The 21,727-nt window shown below is 44.1% G+C and overlaps 1 pseudogene; it reads left to right on the plus strand.

Moving 5' to 3' along the window:
* The first annotated feature begins 10,474 nt into the window (after positions 1 to 10,474).
* LOC137763489 (oligosaccharyltransferase complex subunit OSTC-like) lies at positions 10,475 to 17,897 on the plus strand (annotated as a pseudogene).
* The last annotated feature ends 3,830 nt before the right edge of the window (positions 17,898 to 21,727 follow it).

Raw genomic sequence — 21,727 nt, forward strand, 5'->3', positions numbered from 1 at the left:
ATCTCCTCCAGAGGCCTGGCCGCATGAAACTCAGAGCAGAGCTGAACAGATCCTTCATGTGAACAGCCGGGTGTGGAGCACGCCGGGGAGAGAGTAATAGGGAGCAGAAAGAGGCGAGGATTACCTGCTTCATGGAAACTCGAAGCCAGAGCAAAAAAAGATCTCAACATTATCATCATCCCCAGAGTCATGTAGCTGATGCACTAAGTATCGATACAATGCATACCCCATCCTTCCTGAGTCGTGAGGGGAATCCACACCCTGAGTTGAGTGGGAGAGGAATTAGGGTTGCTGAACCCTCACTCTCACCCATCTGGCCGTCAGAAGCCCTGTATCTGTCTCCTGTCTGTACAATCCCGTAAACACTAAATGCCTACTGTGAGTCTGGAACTGCGTTGCTAGATATTTCAGCGATATCTGAGCAAAGTTATGAATGAATGAACAGATGAATGAATCTTATGGAACTCATCATTCCTAGCCCTTCCGGTTTTTCTCATTTATTTCAGCACACTCTGTGCCAAATCTTGTTATAATCCAGACAGTCTTGGTCACAGAGGACACTGGGAATTACAGGACCTGCTCCAGATGGAAACGAGAGCAAAGCCTCTGAAATAGTAGAGGACAAAGTTTTCCTGAGAAGGTCCAGCAGCCCGGCCCAAGGCCAAGCGGCGGGATGAACTCAAGTCCAGTGTCATGCTGGGACTCAAAGCGTCTGAGCCAAGCGTGTGGGGCACGGAGTGGGCCTCTTGGTAAAAAATGTGAGTGCATCCTATCTGGCATAGGTCAGAGGAGGATCAGGAAGCTGGGTCCAGCTCTGGGGAAAAGGGGCTGGAAGAGATGGGAAGGTCAAGGTCCCAGCTGACTGGGGAGCTGGGGCAGCCTCTAGTCCCAGAGGAATTTGGACTGGAACGTGGGACGTGAGGGTGCACGGAAAGCTAGATAAGTGGAGGGCAGGGTGGGCAGGGCGGGCAGGGAGGGAGGCTGCAGGTTGCTGAGTGGGATGAAGGCCCCTCCCGGCCCTCTGTGTGTCCAGCTGTCCTGTGCCAAGAGGCAAGAGAGGAGCTCCCAGCATACCGTAGTCCTGGCTCTCCCCCGATCAGGACAGAGGTGGACCCAGAACCCTCGGCTCTTTATGATGGCTTGTGGGGTGGACGCCGTCACAGCCATTTTCTAGGGGTAGTACGATCAATTAATTCGTTGTCCAAAACAGGACCCTTTTTAAAGCGGGAGTATCAACAGTCATTAAAACTAATGACTAAAAGTCCCGACTCTCTTTGTAATCTTCCAAAAATATTCGACGAGCCTGCCTCAAAGAAGCCGACTGACCCCGGGAGCAGGGATTTTTAAATGGGAAACAAAGATTTCATGCCGTCTTCCTCTCCCAGTCCAGGAGGCCAGGTGCAGCGGACCCACTGCTGGCCCACCCTCGCCGCATCCTAGCTTCAGCTTGCCGTCCCCCTCCACCTCTCTGCGGCTCCACCCGAGTGAGGGCTTTCTACACCACGGAGCCTGCTCTGATGCCAGGAACAACTGGACTTCTATTTGTTCTGGACCCTGGGGAGAAAAAGGTAAATAAACCAAAGTCCCTGCTCTTGAGAGCAAAAGGAAGCAGCCAGTAAACATGCATACCAAGTCAAAGGGCTAAGTCTCCCGGATGGTATATATATGTGTGTGTATGTATGTGTGTGCGTGTGTGTGTGCGTGTGCGTGTGTGTGTGTGTGTGTATGAAATACGGGGAGAGGCAGATAGAGAGAGAATGATTTATCATGAGGAACTGGCTTTCATAATTATGGAGGCTGAGAAGTCCTGCAATCTGCCATCTGCAAGCCGGAGACCCAGGAAAGCTGGTGGTATAATTCAGTCTGAGTCAGAAGGCCTGAGAACCAGGGAAACTGATGGTGTAAGTCCCAGTCTAAGGGCAGAAGAAGACCAATCCAGCTTCTGAATGAATTTGCTCCGTGGGAGACAGGAGAGACTAGAGGACAGGACGAGGGAGAGGCCGGGGTGCCTGTTTACCTGTTCCCCTTGCCTTCCCACCATCTGGCAGCTGCTGTGTTCTCTCTAACTAAAGCCGCAGCTCTGGCCGGACAACCCCTCTTCCATGTCAGCTCCCACCTGACGTGGTACCACCACGGGCTCCCCTTGCCCCTTTAAGTCTGGGGTGATAATGGCATCATGCCGTTGCCAGTCCCTGGGTGCGCCTAACCTGTCCACGTCGCTCTTCAGTTAGACCCTCTAAGACTGCCTCTGGCTCCTGTGGGACCCTGCCCGGCACAGGAGGCAATAGTTTTATCCAAACAAGGGCTGATGAGGACTGACACAAAGCAAAGGCTGTAGAAGTATGGAAGAACATAGAGATTCAAGAGCTCTCACAGGAAGAGTCAGTAGAACTCAGTGCCCAATTAGATGTCATGAAGTGGATTCCTTATCAACTTCTGTGTAACAGATTATCACCAATGTAGTGGCTTGAAAACGACACGCACTTATTATCTTGCATTTTCTATCAGTCAGGAATCCAGGCATGGCCTAGTTGGGGCCTCTGCTTCAAGGCATCTCATTAGGCTGCAGTCAGCTTGTCAGTCAGGGCTGGGATCTCACCTAAAGGCTCGACTGGAGAAGGATCCACTTCCAATCTCGCATGGTTAGTGACAGAATTCAGTTGGGTTGAGGGCCTCAACTCCTTGCTGGCTATTGGTTAGAGGCTGCCCTCAGCTCCTTGCCATGTGGGCCTCCCCAACGTAACAGCTGTCTTTACTAAAGTCAGTGAGAGAAAGACTTCTAGCAGGACAGAAGCCACAGCCTTATGTACCCTAATCACAGCAGGGACACCCCATGACCTTTGCCATATTCTGTCTATTAGGAGCAAATCACAGCTCCTGCCCACACTCAGGGAGGGGATTACACCAGACTGTGAACATCAGGAGGTGGGGATCACTGGGGGACATTATACAATCTGCCTGCCATAGGAGGAAGGGGAGGTGTCTCCTGGGATTTTTACTCATAAATGATGCCATTTGTCAAGAGAGGGACTTGAAGAACAAGAGGATCAGGTCTGAGGTGCAAATTGGGTAGTGAATCTTAGGGTCAATGGGAATCAGAAATGGAGGTCATCTCCAGAGGATAGAATTTAGTTCAGCCCAACTGTGCAAAGAGAAAAAGGTTTGGGTTTGGGGGACAAAGGACAAGGTCAGGCCTTGAGGACTCTGAAAGAAGTTTTCCTTGTCCTGTTCATTTTTCAGAAAAATCAAGTGATAAAATAGACCTGTGACCAAATTCTTTGTAGCAAGGATGTTGGGGAAGAAAGCCCACTTGTATGTTCAAGAGCAGGAACTGTATTTTCTAAAGGATGCGTTTCCACGTTTACTGAAAGGGAGCAAGAACCAGACCAGTTGTCTCAAGTTCTGAATTTATTTCCTGAAGAAAAGACTGAGGCTTCTTCTGAGAGAAAAATGGTGCTTAGATGGCCCTATGAAGTGCCTGTAAGTGAGTGCTTCGGATCCAGAGAGAAGGTAGCTAAAGGGCTGATCTGGGTGTGGGGCAATGTAAGAAACATGGGGGTCAGAAACCTGGAAACTACTGTCCCAGCACTGCTTCTTAGCTCTGGGACACGCAGCCCGTCCCTCAGCCGCCCCGAGCCTCAGTCTCAGGGCCTTTTCTACGGGGACATCATCTGTCCTGCGTACCCTCCTGAGCTGTCCTGAGAACCAATGAGAGCACTCATCCCATGGAAATTCAGAAGGTACCTACTATGTGCAAGGCCCTGCAGTGGCCACAGAGGGAAATAAGATTCAGGCTCAATCCTTGGTGAGTTTACGGGCCTGTTGATATGTGTGAACCTGCTTTATCAGCTAGAGAGTGGCCAAGAAATGTGACAAGTTAGACACAGAACACTTGTCTGTAGTGCTGGTGCCATTCCCTAGTACAAATCAGGAGGAGGTGGAACATTCACTGAAGTGCCCACGAGAGTTCTCTTCACTATTATGACAGAGTCCAAAGTTTTCTGACATGACCACACTTATTATCAATATTTACCCATTCTTTCAACAAACATGTCCTGATTTAATTTTTTAAATCAATCTTACTTAGTATCATGGGTATTACCACCTACCATCTAGGTGTCCTTGAACAATACCCATAATCTCTTTGCATTTCAGTTGCTTCATCTGTAAACTGGAAAGAATAGCAATAACAACAGAATAATCCACCACAAATGAGAGGACCAAAAGAGTGAATTGATGTAAAATGGTTCTTTCAACTCCATAATAATAATACAAACATGAGATAATTTTACTATCTGCTCTGTCTACTTCAGCTCAGTCTGTGATCCTGGAGGTAAATCTGTCACAATGCAGCTGCAGTTGACACTGGCAGAGAACTTAACAGCCGCTGTTAAGAGTGATCCTCTCCCCCAAATTCTGTGGCATTCTGCTTCTTCTGGCCCTTGTTAAAGGACATGGAGACTGAAGTATGGATGCTGGAGTAAAAGTGAAGTGACAAGTGACAAGCCCTGGTATCCTAGTCGAGATGCTGTGCCTGTGACCACAGGCACCATGAAAGGAGCCCATGGGCCACACCAGCTTTCTGTTTCTGCACTGACCCTAAAGATCATCAAGGGTCACAACAGCCTCATGACTTGAGGTAAAACCTTGGTTCTGAGTTTCAAAAAACCTCCAATGGGTTCTAAAGCAACGTGGACTGATCAGAATGGTATGAAACCCTTACAAACACAGTATGGGCATGCAATTGTTTACCTTCAGTTTTGTTGGATGACATTTTTTTAAATGGGAGGGGGGAAATGCGTACTCACTATTTACCTAAAACCCACCTCTGCCAGCAGTTGCCTTTTTCCAGTGGTCATGGTCTTGCCCCAACCTAGCCAGCCACACTCTCGCCTGGTTCCCTTCAGACCAGGAGTGTTGAGACTGCTGTTCCCCAAATCCACTCTCCTTTTCTTCCTTTTAATAATAGATCCCCAGTTATCAAGTTTTAGCAGAGCCCATGGCCATGGAGGTAGAAGTAAAATTTCCCAAGCACCCTTGCAGCCAGGCGTGACCATGTGACCACATTTGCGCCAAAGGAACTGGAGTGCAATTTCCCTAAAAGAAATGGACTCACTATGGACTTCCTCTCCCTCCTCCTTCTCTCTGACCGGAATGTGGATAGAGTGGTGTTGCTCTAGCTTTGATCATGTGGACAAAAACACCACGCTAAGGACTTGCAGAGCAGCAAGAGAGAAGGAACCTAGCTTTCTGGATGCCCTCCTAGCTCAGAGCCTCTAACATAGACCTACCACTTGTTTCTAGATTATTATGTAATAAAGACACAAGCTCCTATCCTATTGAAGCTACAGCATTTGCAGGTATTTTTGTTGTAGCAGCTGAGCCAATACCCTGACTAACATACCTATGCATGTGTGAAAAGACTGACCAAGATGTAGTGTGATTCCATCGGCAACAGCAACAACAACAAAATGTTAACTGATCAGCTCTTACAGATATTAGACCTGTGACCAGGATGTGGAACATCCAAGGGCATAATAAATGATGAAGAACTCAAAGATCATGTGCTGCATTTTCAAGTCCTCACAGCTTGCAGGCAATATTGGACCACTAAGTACATGGAAAAGACCTTTTATGGTGGGGGGTGTGGAGGAGGGCTGAGGAAGGAGGAGAGGGCTGAACATTAAATAAGCACTTAGTACGTACCAAAGACTGTACTCCACACTTTCCATCTGCTAACGGAGGGAGGTAGATATTACCCCTCATTCCTACACCACCCCAGCCCATTGTTGATGAGGAAACAGGCCCAGAAAGGCTTGATTTGCCCAATGTCAGCAAATGCCAGAGCCAGAATTTGAACCCCAGTCTACTAGCAACAAAGCTGCTTCTCAAGAGCAAAGAATCAGTAAGAACAAAAGTAGACTGTCACTCATGACAACCGTGACCCTTAAAATTATGAGCACTTCACACTCCTCTTAAAGCTCTGCTAAGATCAAGGGAAATGCAATTCTGAGCAAGTAAAAGGACCCTGTATTTTCTTCCTGTAAAGTGTTGGAGGATGCTGTCTCCTCATTTCTGCGTTTTTCTGCTCCAGGATAGGGAACAGAGTTAGGGCATGGTGCTCCTGGGATGCCTGCCCTAATACCATTCTAGCTGATGGCACGTCTCCTCCTAATTCCTAGGACTCCCCATTCCAGCATGGGCAGAGCCTGGCTCTCCAGTGGGACAGGGATGAATGGGAGGGACCAAAATCAGGACCCAGACTCACTCACTGAGGCAAGGACCAGGAAGCCAAACCACCCACAGGTTTGGGGGTTCTAGATAAAGTCCTAACTGCGCCCACGCTGGTATTCAAGCGGAGAGAGACAGACAACAAACACCTCCATATGTATATTGAAGACATTCGGGCAAGTAAGGGGATTGGGGGCACAGGAGGTGTTGCCTTACATCAGGAGGTCAGGGAAGGCCTCCCTGAGGAGGAGGGCATTTGAGACTCATCTGAGTGAAATAGGGAGCGAGTCACACAAGGTGGGGAAGGAGCGACTGAGGATGAGCGATCCAAGTCCAAGGGTACCCGAGGTAAAGGTGTGCCATTTGAGAATTGTGAGGAAGCCCAACGTAGCGCGGGGGTTGAAAGATGAGTCTCTGGATTCCTTGCCCCTGTCTGTCCTCACGGTGTCCATAATCCCTGTGGGGACTGAACTGGCTGCACTTTCCAGTGCAAACCGGAATTCGGGCTCCATTCCCCAACCTGGGAGAGACCAGGTCCCAGGTCTGGTCACCAGGACTGGGCAGGAGGCTGTGAAACCAAAACCAGATCTGCGTGCAGGACAGGGGCTGGGTCTCAGGAACCAGGCAGCAACCAGTTGGCAGAACTGGGACATGAGACGGACAAACAGGCAGTGTCTGGATGTGGAATCTCAAGGAAGGGAGAGGAAGACCTCCCGTCCACACCTCCCTCAGCCCCACACAGACTGCCGCCTACTCCTTTGTCTTCAGCTCTTCCCTCCCTCTTGTTTACTCCATTCTAGGCACACCTGCCACCTTGCCCGGCATACTCCTGCCTCCAATTCTTTGACCTTGCTATTCCGTCCTTCTGGAATCCCTCCTCCAGTACCCGCGGGACTCATTCCCTCATCGACTTCAAGCCTTGAACAAATGTCACTTTCTCAGTGAGGCCCACCCTGACCACCGTCTTGCAAATTGCAAACCCAAGGTCTGGGGAGAAGCCCCTCGGCCAAGGAAGAGGAAGAGGGGAGGGTATCCGGGCCAGCCAAGGACAGAAACCAAATGTCACAGCACTTCAGGTACGAGTCAGGCTGCTGTGGGTTCCAGATGTCACTCCATCCTGGCACCTAAGATTCCATTCTCGGTGCCTTGAAAGATTCAGGAGACCAAAATGAAAACTCTGGCACTCATAGATACACCACTAATACTTGGGTCTGGGTGCATGAATTTTTGAAAGAAAAAGAGCGTTTTGTAGGGGAATATAGGCAATACACTTACAAGGTTCAAAATTCAAAATATACAAAATGGTATCCAGTGAAAATCTCTCCTGCCATTCAACTACCTGCTCCCTCCACTGAAAGCCACAGATGTGATCAGTGTCTGGTGTATCTTTCCAGAGATATTTTATGGATATCCTACCAAGTATGTTTATATTCCCCATCTTTTACCTAAATGGTAGCCCACTATACATATGCTCTTTGATATTTTTCACTTAAATGTCTTAAAGATATTCTCATTTTAGCTTCTTCACTTCTATTTACAGCTGCTTAGTAATCTCTTTGGGTGTACTCTCATGTTTTATTTAAGCAGTCCCCTTTTGATGAACATGGGGCTATTTCTAATACTTTGTTGTTGAAAATAGTACAGCAGAGAATACCCTTGTGCACAGGTCACTTCACCACGGGTAAATTCCAGCAGGCGGGATTGCAGTACTACAGGTACGCACATTCTCAGTTTTGATAGACAGCACCAAACGGTCCTGCCTAGAGGAGACCCTCTGTTGGTGCGTGTGTGTGGTTTCATCTTAGCCCTCCCAGGCAGAGAAGCTAAGACTGCTAACATATGACTACTTCAGCACAAAAGCCACCACCGCAGTGCTCAGGGCCTGGCACGTAGTTGGAGCTCAAAAAATGTTTGTTAGGTGAGTGTATGGGAAGATTGAGTGGATGAGTAGATGGGAGGATGGAGACATGGATATACAAACAAACCAATGATGAATTCTAGACAGATCTAGTACAGCCCCCTTCCAGAATTTCTCTCTCAAAACTCCAGTCTACACTTACTCCTCTCCCTTTTGCTGCCAGGGCCACGGAGTTTAAGATTTAGTTGTTCTCTGCTTCATATGTGTTCCTTTTGTGTCCTCAAATGCAGGGTAAATTCCTAATGGGCTGAGAACACAGAGAATGGCAGTAAAGAGCATGGCGGGGGCAATCCCAGCTCCACATTTGCCAGCCTAGAACTCTGGGCAAGTTACTAAATTGAACTGGTACTAGTTGCCTTGTATGTCAAACGGAGATGATCACACTTGTACTTTACCAACCTACCCCGTAGGTGGTGTTGACAGAATTGAACATGCTAATGCTAATAATGAAATTAGAATGTGCCTGGCCAATAGCAAGCCTTTAGTAATGAACTTAGAGCATGCCTGGCCAATCACAATCTTCCTTGTCTTGTGCTTCTATTGTATCTCCTCTGTTGCCTAGAATAATGGTGGGCACACGAGAGGCATGCCACTAATATTTTACCACTGATTCCATACACTTTAATTAACAATCAGTTTTAGTTAGAAGTTACCATTCTTCTGGTATGCATATTGCTTTGATTCCTGCTGAGCATGCCAGACCTTATCTGCCTAGCTCAGGTCAAGGTAAGCTTTGAGCAAGTATACGTTAACTCATTCCATGAATATTTAATTTTATATGCTACAAGCCCAGATTACAGCAATGAACAGGACAGCAAAACCTTTGCCCTCATAAAGGCTTCGTTTTAGCCCATGGAGCTAAGTAAAATAGGCAGCATAACACGACTCTGTTTTGGAAGATGCAGAGGCAAAATTATGCAAATTGTCTGTCAACACCTCCCAAACTTACCTGGCTATTTGTTCAGCTATTTTAGCCATGAAGCTTTACCTAAATGCTCTGAATTTCCTCTTCCTTGAATATCTCTTTAATGAGATCCCCTCTCCTGCTCACCTCCTTGATCCTGCTTCTCAAATAGAGTTGCTAATGATGTGTGCATGTGCCAGACTTGCACAAATGTTGAGCTGCAAAACTGCTCTGTGTCTGTTAATTTCATCCTCTGCTCGGGCGGGGATCCTTGAGTTAGAGCAGATGCTGCTTGCCAGGGGCTTTTGTGCCCATCGATCAGTGTTGTTGATGAAGGAGGAAAGGAAAGTTTCCTCCATGACTGCCGTTTGAATATAATTTATTGTGTTCTGAAAGAAAAGTGGAAAGAAGAAAAGGTACTGATAGGCACTAGCACAAATCAACGGTGATGGATGACACTCAGATTTCGGTTTCAGAGGAACATACTTGAAAGTCAAGAAATCACTGCAATGGTGAGGTGACACTCTCCACAGCTGTGCCAAACGCGCTCCTTCTAAATGGCTAAGGTGCCTGTTGGGGTCCCGTGGGGAGTCCAGACCAACAACGATAATAAAGAAAATAATAAAATAGTCACATAGCATTTAAGAGCAAGTACACTGTAAACAGACGGCATGGATTGGAACCCCACCTCCACCCTTGGGCAAGTTATTTAATATTTCCTCCTGTGTAAATGGGGGTAACAGTAACACTTTAATCACAGGGTTGTTAGGAGAATTAAATGGGTTACCATATAGAAAGCGATTAGCACGATGCCTGCCTTCTTAAGTACGAAGCTCCAGATTTACGTCCGCTCTGCTTTCTGTTATTAATGGTGAATTTTGCTCTCTGCCAAGTCCTGACCTAAGCCTGCCTGCCCACAACTTCACCTGCTCTCACTACCACCACCCTCTGGCTCCTGGATCACCCTCATTCTTCAATGGCACATGGCACTCGTCTTCCAAATCCACTTGAATTTCTGACTTTGCTCCTCCCCCCTATTTAGGTTTTATATGTGTCTTCTGTGTGTTTATTCATTTGCATTTCCAATTATGTCTAGAAAAATACTTATAAGACTGGAAATAAATGCTCCAAAACTATTCGTAGGATTATGAGGGTCTACTAGTCTTCCTTCTATTTTTCTGTACTTTACAACTTTAAAAAAATATAAACAAGGTCCTCTTGTATAGCACAGGAACTATATTCAATATCCTATGATAAACCATAACGGAAAAGAATATGAAAAAGATTGTATATATGTATATGTATAACTGAATCACTTTGCTGTCCAGCAGAAATTAACACAACATTGTAAATCAACTATACTTGAATAAAACAAATTTTTTAAATAATTTTTTAAATAATTGTGGAATGCCGCCCCTGCCATGACCAACACGGAGGCTTTGTACCGAGTCCTGTTCTTAGTGTTCGAATGACCCAGTCCGAGGCTGAAGAAGCCACCCTGGGTGCACATTGCCATTGACCGTGATGGTGTGCGCTCTGGTGGTGGTGTCTTACTTCCTCATCGCCGGAGGAACAGTTTATGATGTTACTGTCGAACTTCAAATGTTGGCTCTGTGACTGATGAACATGGGCAGCAGAGGCCCGCAGCTTTCTTGGCCTAGGGAGTAAGTGGACAATATAGTATGAAGAACTCACATCCAGCTTTCTGTCTACAGTGGGAGGTTTGGGTTTCATAATGCTCGACTGATCCAAGGCACCAAACACTCCAAAACTAAATAGACTTCTTTTTTTTTTTATACTTTTTTTAAAATATAAATTTATTTACTTATTTATGATTTTTGGCCGCGTTGAGTCTTCGTTGCTGCATGCGGGCTGTCTCTAATTGCGGTGAGCGGGGACTACGCTTCTTTGCGGTGCGTGGGCTTCACATTGCAGTGGCTTCTCTTGCTGCAGAGCACGGGCTCTAGGCGCACGGGCTGCAGTAGTTGTGGCTCGCGGGCTCTAGAGCGCAGGCTCAGTAGTTGTGGCACACGGGCTTAGTTGCTCCGCAGCATGTGGGATCTTCTCAGACCAGGGCTCGAACCCGTGTCTCCTGCATTGGCAGGTGGATTCTTAACCACTGCACCACCAGGGAGGCCCTAGACTCCTTCTTGTAGTCACTGGATTCATCTGTGTTCTGTTGAGTTTTCCCATGGCTAGAGTATTCATGAGAATGAAACTGCCGGGCAATCTGATGGGTGAGAGTGCCTTTTGAGAATAAATCAATGGATACTGGATTTGCTCCTGTTAATGAAGTTTTAAAGGCTATACCAACACTCTGATTTGAAATATGGAAAAGGATGAATGAAAAGCAGCAGAAAAGAAGCATCTAGTGAAAACACAGGAAGCATATTAAAAGCTTGGGCTAGAATGTCTTCTTGGTATCAAGGAGACAGGCTTACAACAGAATCTTTTCTGCTGGTCTATATTGACATGCCAGTGATGTTACCTGGCATTTTCTTCTTAGTTTTTCGTTTCTTAAAGAAAATATACTCCATTTCTACAGCTATCATATTGAATAAAGTAATTATTTTTTACAAACCCCTTAACATTTTTTGGGAGATGACATTTCTGACTTTCAGAAATTAATGTAAAATCAGGAAGGAAGATCCCATAAGGTGAGAGCCCTGGACAGCTGATTAGCTTTACCTGTGCTGCTTTGCCTTTAAACAAGGTGTGTGATGGTACATTATTTCAGATACGTATGTAAGACTGTTTCCTGTACAATGAGATGTGTGAAAGGAGCAGAAGTAATTTTTCTAATTAAAAATAAAAATGATAGTAATTGTATGTGCCGTTTTTAACCATGCAACCTGTACAAGGAATGTTTAAAAGATGGAGGAAGAACAGATTTAGTTCATTCTCCCTCTTCCTCAAAGAGATTAAATCAACCTCCTTATCAGAGCATATTAATAAGAAACCAGGCACTCAATGCCATACAGAGGACAAGACTGGCTGTTTGCTGAGGGGTTATTGCCGTCTGGGAACTCACTTGACCTGTGAGATACCTGAGCCCATCAGTGACGTAACTCCATAGGGGGAACCTGTCACACTCACTGTACTGAGAAACACGGCATCTGAATGAAGGTACATCTATACCCTAAATCATTTTAAATTAGCATGAAAATAAATAACAACAGCAGCCACAGCACCTCCCCTACAAAAGGATGAATTGCTTAAATTTCAGATGGTTGAGTTAGTTGCTTGTGAATTGGGCACTTCTATTCTCAGGGTCCTTGCCTGATTCTGAGGTTAATTAGATGGTACCTGCAGTTACAGAGACCATTTCTCCTTTAACAATACCACTCCAACTTTCATTTATCTTTTTCAGTTTCCTGCTCACTTGAAACTCTGTTGAGAAGAGATTACAGGCTTGATGGATTCATTAAAAAAGGGAAAAATAAAATAACAGCAGTCCTACCTCACATTCAGCCCATTGAAGAAAGACGCATGAAAGCCCTAAGGTAGATTGTCTGAGCTCAAGCATTCAATGGGGATTCAAAGTACTTCTCAGTCGATCTATAGTCTCTGCCAATCCTTGGCCTTTCGTGGAAGATGGGTGATGGCAATGGAAGCCAAGCATATGTCCTCTCTATAGCCTCCCACTCCAATATTAATTTACTGTGACAATAGAAACTCAAGGGGAAAAGTTATCCAATAGAATTTGCCAAGGGTCAAAATGTGATACAACTTTATATCAGTTATGTATTACCAAAATAATTCTGTACGATAAATCACCCTACAACTTAGTAGCTTAAAAGAGCAACCATGTATGAGTTCTCAGCTGAGCAGATCTGCTCACCTGGGCCTGCTCAGCTCATCTTGACTGGGCTCACCCATGCATCTGTGGTCAGCCGGGGGTTGGCTGGGGGCTGAGCCACTGCTGGGCTGACTTGGCCCTAATCCACATGGTCTCTCATCCTCCGGCAGGCTGGTGCAGGCTATTGTGGATGTGCACACAATCTCTGAGGACAAGCTCTGAGTCCTAAGCTCGGAACTGACACACCATTGCTTCTGCTGCATCCTGCTGGCCAAAGTATAACAGGAGCACAGCCCAGATTCCAGGGATGGTGAACAGATTGTATTTCTTAATGGGAATAGTTGCAAAGTCACATTGCAAAGGGTGAGGGTACAAGGAGGGGTAAAACATTGGGGTCACATTTGCAATCAACCTACCACAAGCTTGAAACATGGTGGTGTGTGAAATAAGCAACAGCGATTGCGAAAAACATTTCGTTGTTGAAATTGTTTTGAGACAGTGTAAATTATAGGATTTTCATCAAAATAGGAGCTAAAAATGCTCAAAATTTTAATCAAGGACCATCTGAGAAGACATCCACCACGACCACGTCAGATCTTGCTCCTGACCCCCCATCCAGGGGGTTTTCCTCCCCACAAGGTCTCCTGATCTCAGTATTTTTCTAACACAATCAAGTTTTGACATAACTTGGGCAATTATTCTGTACCTGAGAAACACTCTTTTAAATACAACTCCACAAATTCATATTCAAAATTGTATACGTACAATTTACGTTGCAAATTATATTGCAGCCATGGAAGGCTGTATATGTGAAAGGACAAAGATGGACCGAGAATACGAAATGGTTATATTCAGATGAAGAGATGGTTGTGTTTTTCTCATTTTTCAAAATGGTCTTTAAAGCTGGGGTTACAATAACAATAAAAAAGGAGAAGATGTAAATAAGTTGAAAGCAGAGATTAACGAGCATTTATCTTTAATAGTCTACACATTGTACAACAGCAAACACTCTGTATTGTCTTTTCATTTTATAATCCTTGAGGCTGACAATGAAATATTCAAATGCCAGGAAACACAAAAGCAGTTCAGAATTATACTTGAGGAAGAGTTATGTGACTCCACTATTATTACTTAATTCATGCAAAGTGCCTTAAATGAGTCGTTTTATCTTCATCTTGTGATTTTTTTATTTAGTAGAGTTCTATGAAGGTGTCTAATGATGACAAATCAGCAGGGCCCATGGGCTGAAGCATATCTAACAATGCAATTACAGTAATTTGAAAAAAAATAACAAAAGAATAATCATGGTTTTATATTCTCTGGGTGGTTTTGAATACAAATGCAAAAATGTGGGTAAATGTCACAATTAATGTATCTGAAGCCAAAAAAGAAAAACGTGTCTCAGTAGGAAACAGTTTAGCTTAGAGCATCAAATAATCAAGTTAATGTAACAGCAAAGGAAACATGTTTCGTATTTTGTTTCCCAGGGTTTAGCATAAAGCTTTTAATCAGAAGCTTAACAAAAGAATGCAGCACTGTCTGAATCAGAAAAGTAGTTTTTGCTCTTAAAACTATTTTGTAACTTGTGAGAGGTGAGTTGATGATTCCATCCTATTCTTAGATCTCGCCCCTGCCTCATACTTCCCTATCAAGACTAGAAATAACCACAGCAAGAACATTTTATATCCATGCCTTGCTGATTCTTTTTCAAAGTATTTTTGTTTACATTTTCTCATTTAATACTCTTCCAACCTAGTGGATTAAATAGCACAGACATCAACATCCCCCATTTTACTAACGAAGAAACCAAGACACAAGTAACTCCTTCAAGGACGTATAATGGGTAAATGGCAGGACTGGTTAGGATCACCTTTATGAACAGCAGGAAAGGAGGGCACTGGGAGATGACACCTACTACTAAGAAAAAATATATAATATTACACACTTGTTAGAAATCAAAACTACAAAAGCAAAAAGAAGATCATTTAAAATGCCCGTAATTCCCACTTAATGGAGAGAAACATGTGTAGCACCTTGGAGTAACTCCTTCGGGATACAACAATGTTTGCTTCCTATTTCATCCAGCAAGTTGAAGCAATAAGAAGAGAACCTCTACATTCTCCCCCGCCATCTCCCAGCCCCACACGTGTGCCCACATGCTTTGCCTTCCGTGGTACAGAGGATGAACTGCCTGGTCCTAACGCCACTGTCTCCATTCTCCACTCCATCCAACTTCCTTTCACCAGCTCAAAGGTTCGCTCTGCAATTCACTTCTTATCAATTGTTCCCCCCATTCCATCAGTAAGCAAACATACTGTAATCTCTCCCATCTGAAACAAAGAAACAAATAATGAACAAACCTGCGTTGCCCCGACAACCCTCTTTCACTCCGGCTCCATTTCTCTGCTCCCCTTTAGAGCACGCCGTCTTTAAAGAGTTATTTAACACTTGCTATTGCTCTATCTAGATGGAATTTGAATTTTTTGAGGTGTTATTAATTTATGATCATGGACATAAATAAAGTATAGTTATTGCTTTAGGTGAAATTAGAGTGAAAAGTAGCATAGATAATATTCTCAGGTCATATGTTGAATTATCAGGATCCACATTTATTAATGACTTTGACTTAAATGTAATTGTCAGTTAACTCTGTTGGAGAGAATTGATGTTTGTATATTATTCAGTTTACTTCATCTAAAATAAACAAAATGTCTTTCTGGCAAAAAATAAAGTGTTATTTAGACTCTAGCTCCCGCTATCTCTTGAACACATTTCATATAAATTCTCTTCTATAACATTATTTTTAATGAATACCTAAGATTCCATTGTATAGATGGATGATTGTTTATGCAGCATTGTCAAATATTTAGATGGCTTCCATTTTTTTTTTTCAGCCTTATAACTACTAGGTTAGGTTTATTTAAAGGCCTGAATCTGATTTCCAGTATGTACCCACCAGCCACATGCAGCTACTGGGCACTTAAAATGTGGTTAATCAGAACTGAGATATACTGTAAGTATAAGATACCAGATTTCTGAGGCTTGGTATGTAAAATATCTTGTTAACAATTTATTATGTGTTAAAATGATAATATTTTAGATATATTAGGTTAAGTAACATTGTCAAAATTAACTTCACATGGTTCTTTTTACCTTTAAACATGGCTACTAGCAAATTTAAAATTACATATGTGGCTCACATTTGCATCTCTCATTATATTCCTACTGGACAGTGCTAGTCTAGACTCTTGAGGGTGGACCCTGAAATTTCATTAATTATTCATTCCTTTGCGCTAACCAACCATTCTTTCAGAAATCAATACAATCCAAGGTTCCCAGCCTTTCATCTTACAGTCTTTTTTTTTTTTAATTGGAGTATAATTGTTTTACAATGTTGTGTTAGTCTCTGCTGTACAACGAAGTGAATCAGCTATATGTATCCATATATCCCCTCCCCATCCCACCCATCTAGGTCATCACAGAGCACCGAGCTGAGCTCCCTGTGCTATACAGCAGGTTCCCAGTAGCTATCTGCTTTACACATGGTAGTGTATTTATGTCAGTCCTAATCTCCCAATTCATCCCACTCTCATCTTACAGTCTTAATTTGTTTGATTTGATGCTTCCTTCCAACTGACTTAGGGAAATAAGAATTTTTATGTTGTTATATACAAAAGTAGCTTTTGCGTTTTACGCGCCTATTCTAATACTGTTTGTGTCCTGTTGGCGTCTGCAGTCTACAGTCTTGTGGTCCTTTCTGAAAGAGGTAGGTCCTTCTGTAAGATCATGCAAGAAGAGGTAGGTGCTGTGTTGATCATCCCACTTGGAATGTGGGCCCTAGGCAGGCAGATGGGGAGACTCATATTTCTCATTCATGAAAATGCTCTCCTATCAGAGGTTTAAACATGCCCCTTGGCCATGACCAAGGTTAAAGAAACAGGCATCTCTTTATTTTTTTTTATTTTTTATTTTAATTTATTTAATTTATTTATTTTTGGCTGCGTTGGGTCTTCGTTGCTGTGTGCGGGCTTTCTCTAGTTGTGGTGAGCGGGGGCTACTCTTCAGTGCGGTGCGCAGGCTTCTCATTGCGGTGGCTTCTCTTGTTGCGGAGCATGGGCTCTAGGCACGAGGGCTTCAGTAGTTGTGGCACGTGGGCTTCAGTAGTTGTGGCTCTCGGGCTCTAGAGCACAGGCTCAGTAGTTGTGGAGCATGGGTTTAGTTGCTCTGCTGCATGTGGGATCTTCCGGGACCAGGGCTCGAACCCGCATCCCCTTCATTGGCAGGAGGATTCTTAACCACTGCACCACCAGGGAAGCCCCAAGTGTCTCTTTAAAGGAATCAGAGCTGAATACGAATAAGCTGAAAATTACAGGCTGACCTATGTGGTTCATATTATGTATTTACCCACTTTCAGCTTCCATTTGCTTTTCTCCTTATTAGTACTAAAACAGTTATAAAAATAAAATTAAATGATAGATATAGATATATTGATACATATTCAATATATATTGCTATATATTCAGATACATATCTGAAATAAATATATATAACTATATATCTGACATATATAAAATGGTATATATTTATATTTATCTATAAATATGTACATATCAATAGATAGAGATATATAAATTGATATCTATCTATTAGATACAGATATCAATAAGCAGACATCAGTTTATATATCTCATAGGTACAGTTCTCAGCCCACAGCAGATTCTCCACAAATGCTAGCCCATCACACGCACACATGCATGCACTCCTAACCACTGGCCTTTTTTCACACTTAAGAAAGTAAGAACCAGCTGATTTAAATTATAATCCTCCGCCAGCGCTCACGCCTGAAGAACTGGTACTTGCAGACCCTGGGAAGCCTTCTCAGCCGGCTGGGAGACAGAAACAGTAGTGTGAGGCTTTCCCAGGCACTTGGTTTGCATCAGGCAGATGCCCACAAACCTTTCATTCATAGAGTGCCCAAGGTCAGGCTGCGGCAGCAGAGCAAACTGGAGATAACCGGGTCTTTCATGTACTTAGACGCTGAATAGAATTTCTGGGGTTTTTTTCCCCTCTCTGGGAAGGCTTCTCTTTGCAGCAATAGATAAAATTTTTAAATGTGGACATCAATTTAGAAAATATGTGGATAGTACCCAGGTTTCATCAATGGATACCAAAATTGGCCTCACTGACTCTATAGTTTAGAAATGATTCTACTCATGAGGCATCCAAGCACGGCAGCTAGGACGCCTGATTTTCTCAGAGTGAATGGCACCTCCATTTCAAATATCTATCCCAGATCATAGTAGGGGCTACCAGAGTACCCTCTGGTGGGGCATGGGGTGGAGGGCCAACTGGGTAAAGGGAATCACTATATGGTGACAGATGGAGACTAAATTTTTGGTGGTGAGCACGCCATAGGGCATACAGAAGTAGAAATATAATGCTGTACACATGAAATTCATATAATGTTATAAACCAATGTTACCTCAATAAAAAATAAATCTAAACACACACACACACACACACACACACACACACACACACAAATACTCAGTCCTGTCAGACCCCTTATTTCAAATATTCTGTGAGGCTGTGTATTAATCAGGCTGTGTCCTGGTTTGGGTCTTTGAAAATACGGTCACCAGTTAGAGACAGAGGAGAAAGTAGGACATCCTTTTCTTCTCAGACTTGAAAGAAAATTATTTATTACAAAAACAACATCCTAGCAAGCAACATGACCAGAAATTTTACTGAAAGAAAAATTCACCCCTGAACCAAACATACCAAGAAATCAAAATATTTTCTTTTTTGGATGTGCCCTTCGCCATCCCTAATTTGTGAAATATTTGTGATCCAGCACTAAACAAACAAAACAAAACAAAACAAAACAACAGGCTATGCCAAGGCTCTGTGAGTTCCCAGACCTGCACTCTCCCACCCTCTTGGCTGGCTCTTCTACCAGATATATAGATGCAAACCATGGGATGCCGTCTCCTCCTCCCCAGCCCACCTGCAGATGGTCCAAATGAACCCCCCCAACTCTCCATCAATCAATGTTTCAAAACATCACCTACTGCGTGTTCAGCGCTCTTCTAGACACAAAGGCGGGTGGGGAGGAGGGGTGTAGGAAAGAAATAGAGAGCCTGGTCCTAGCTCTCCGGGGGCATTGCCATGGCAACAGGAAGGAGGTGGTAGAGGGGGTGGAAAAGGGCACAGTTTCAGTGAGAGGCCAGGGCCCAACTGGGGTTCTTGCCCCATTTCGTGTGTACAGGAGGCAGCTGCCTTCTTTGTCCTTTGTGAATGAAGCCACCGATTGTAGTTTCTGGGGCAGTTTCCCAAAAGTGTGTCATGAGAAAGAGGCAAGATGTTAATGTGCTGAGCAGAAAAAAACAATTCCACGGCCAGATGAGTTGGGACACGAGAGTTAAAGAAAAACAAACAGGTCTCTTTCTGCGGAAGATCTCAGAGCATTTTCTCTCCTGAGGGGCAGCGTGAATCTCAATGAGGGCACTAAAGCTCGCTGCGTTTCCCAAGCTTGCATGGACACAGAGGAGAACATCTTCAGAAAGCAGCATCTAAGGAATTCATTTTGGGAACTGCAGCTGCAGAATATTCACTCTCATGCCTGCCGAAGACCGTGTACCAGATTCTCCCAGGTATTTCTAGGTCAGAGGAAGCCATTCTCTTGCCTTCCTTCCCATGCCTGGAAAATGGTGGAATTGAAGGGAAATAAGATGTTAGGCCAGAGAACACCCGTGCAGAGAGGCCCAGAAAGGACTGGGAAGGAGAAGGATCCACTAACAGATGCCACTTACGAAGCACTTTCTCTGTGTCCTGCACTGTCGTCACAAAGGAGTTACTGGGTCACAGCTACTGTTATAACCAAGACTGACGGTAGCCCCCAAACAGAAGGTTCCATGGCCACCTTCCTGAGGTGCCATAGAAATCCCAGCCTTTCCCCCATTGCCTTCTCTTTCCGAATACCCTCTTCACAGTGTCGATGGGGGCCTAGGGAATGAGGTCACAGGAGGCTCTGTGGTTCACACCTCCAGGATGACTTAGTCTGTTCTCTTCCCTCCAAGCTTCCTCCTGTATCTCCTGAGGTCACTCCATTCTTCTTCCCTCTAGTCCAATGGTTCCCAACCCTGGCTGCACATTACAATCAGCTGAAGTTTTTTTAAAAAATTCCAGTGGCCAAGCCTCAGCCCAGACAAATGAAGTCAGAATCTCTGGGCCGGGGTCGGAGGGGCAGGGCTGGAGACACTCAGGCATCAGTAATTTTTTTTTAAAATTTATTTATTTATTTTTTTGGCTGTGTTGGGTCTTTGTTTCTGTGCGAGGGCTTTCTCTAGTTGTGGCAAGCGGGGGCCACTCTTCATCGCGGTGCGCAGGCCTCTCACTATCGCGGCCCCTCTTGTTGCGGAGCACAGGCTCCAGACGCGCAGGCTCAGTAATTGTGGCTCACGGGCCCAGCTGCTCCGCGGCATGTGGGATCTTCCCAGACCAGGGCTCCAACCCGTGTCCCCTGCATTGGCAGGCAGATTCTCAACCACTGCGCCACCAGGGAAGCCCAGGCATCAGTAATTTTAACAGCTCCTCAGGTGATTCCAATTTGCAACCAATGTAAAGAACCACTGACATAGTCCAAGGACAGAATTCTATCTTTTAGCAACCCTGTCTCTCAGGAAGCAGATTCCTTTTCATCTGGAACTCAGCAAATCCTTTATTTGGAACCCCAAGTGTTCTCTCCAGGGTACCCAAATCCTAATTTACTGGTGTCTCTCAATTATGACCAAAGAATTTTATGGAACTATCATGTTCTCTGCTCTGGGGCTCCAGCTTCACTTTAGTTCCTCTGACATCTCTACAGTTCAGTCACTACATTAGGGGGCATAGTCAGGCAGGCAGAGCGCAGTGCCTGCTTCCAAGAGCTTTGCCGCTCAGTGATTCTTGCCGATTCCCAAGTTCTATTACTAACTCCAGTTTCACCATCTTGGTGCCATCAACCCACATTCCTGCTAGGAGTGACACCCCCAGACACTCATCTCCACCATTTCTCTTCTCAGAGAAGCCTGAGTGCAGAACATTAGCTCCTCTGTAAGATTTTAGTCTGTGATTAGAAGGCTGCAGTAGGCTGCCCCCTGGAATTTTGGGAAATGAATAGAAAATGTCACCTTACCTAAAATGGAAAGTAATGGAATCAATATAAAACAGATAAAGCAGCCTTTCTGATCTCATCTAAATAACCTACTTTAAAAGATAGATTTGTAAGGTCAGTACAAATGAGAGTCAACCCAAGTAAAAAATCAGATGATTAAAGTGTAACTTTAAGTCTGGGATGGATTTAATGCAAAAACAAAAAATTCTAAAACAGTATTCTTTAAGTGGAGAAGACAAGACAATTTGGGGTATAGAAAAAAAATTACTATTTCAATTTAGATTCAATTTAATTTAGAGAAATAAATAAATCTCCATTTTAATATACAAATTGGTAGTAGTACATGTATATACTTTATAAATAAATAAACATATATAGAGTTTGCACTCAAAAAGTTTTAATCATAGGGGTGCACAATAAAAAAGTTTGGATATTACTGTTTTAAATAATTACATTATAAAATCTCAATATACACAGAAAGCTAGTGTTCAGCTTGGAATGAGAAGAAGATGGTGAAAACAACAAAAGTTGGTCAGTATTTATCCAGCACTGTTGAGAAACCATGCCCTGACCGGAAGAATGCCTATCAGACACTTATCAAAGTTGTCCAGCTATTATGGCTTACATGTCAATTCCTTAGAGCCAGTCCCCTGTACCTGCAGTGGTACTCACAAGGCAACCTTCTGGTAGTAATCTGACTTCTCATGTAGACTTTCCTAC

This window comes from Eschrichtius robustus, chromosome 4 (assembly GCF_028021215.1).
Source record: "Eschrichtius robustus isolate mEscRob2 chromosome 4, mEscRob2.pri, whole genome shotgun sequence".
NCBI classification, from domain to species: Eukaryota; Metazoa; Chordata; class Mammalia; order Artiodactyla; family Eschrichtiidae; genus Eschrichtius; species Eschrichtius robustus.